The sequence below is a fragment of the Miscanthus floridulus genome, chromosome 6 (assembly GCF_019320115.1).
Source record: "Miscanthus floridulus cultivar M001 chromosome 6, ASM1932011v1, whole genome shotgun sequence".
Classification (NCBI taxonomy): Eukaryota; Viridiplantae; Streptophyta; class Magnoliopsida; order Poales; family Poaceae; genus Miscanthus; species Miscanthus floridulus.
Window position 1 is genome coordinate 116,496,992 of NC_089585.1, and position 759 is coordinate 116,497,750.

A 759-nucleotide genomic window follows, 5' to 3' on the forward strand; every position below is an offset into this window, starting at 1 on the left:
AGAAAAATCAGGTGCAAACGTGTTCCTGCAGACTTTTCAAATCCGAACCAACAACAAAGAAAAATCATCCGATTAGCGTGTTGTGCGGTGATTTCGTCGTGGTGTCCTGTTTCGTACACATGGAGTACTCTACTTGTCATCGCGTTAGGACAATTCAGCTCAGGGAAGAAGAGAAACCATTCTTCATTTCTACTCTTCACCAAGGCAGGCCGCGGATCCGTGAGGATAGTAGCACTAGCCTGGGGATTCAGAAGAAGATGAGAAGGGTGCTGCCACTGTGCGCGCTCGTCGTCGTGCTCCTCTGCGTGGCGAGTCTCGTGGACGTCACGGAGGCGGCGGGGCAGCGGAGGAGGCAGGGGTGGCCGCAGCATCGGCGGCGCCGGCGCCGCCGCCGGAGCCAGGGGAAGCCACAGAGGTGGCCCGCGAGGCCTCAGCGGCGGCACCTGGACGGCGTGCGTCGGGTCCTCGCTGCTTGCTGCGACGGCCATGCTCTTGTAGTTGTAAGCTCGTCTCACGCTGAACAGCGAACGTCTACGCAGTGGTCCACAGTTTCTTTTTATTGGGATTGGGGGTACGTTCTTTTATTCTTTTGCCGCTTATGAATTGGGGTGTGGAGTGTGCACGTGTGGTGTTACACGGTCCTTAGGATATGCATGTGATCCTTTGGCCGCATTTGACAGATAGAAGCTGTGATTAGTGATTGTAAACCTTGTATCATGGATTTTGAGTTCTGTACGATAATACTACTGATTTTGTGTA

At 53.8% G+C, this 759-nt stretch overlaps 1 pseudogene; it reads left to right on the forward strand.

The window, feature by feature from the left end:
- On the forward strand, window positions 1–759 carry LOC136459200 (uncharacterized; annotated as a pseudogene).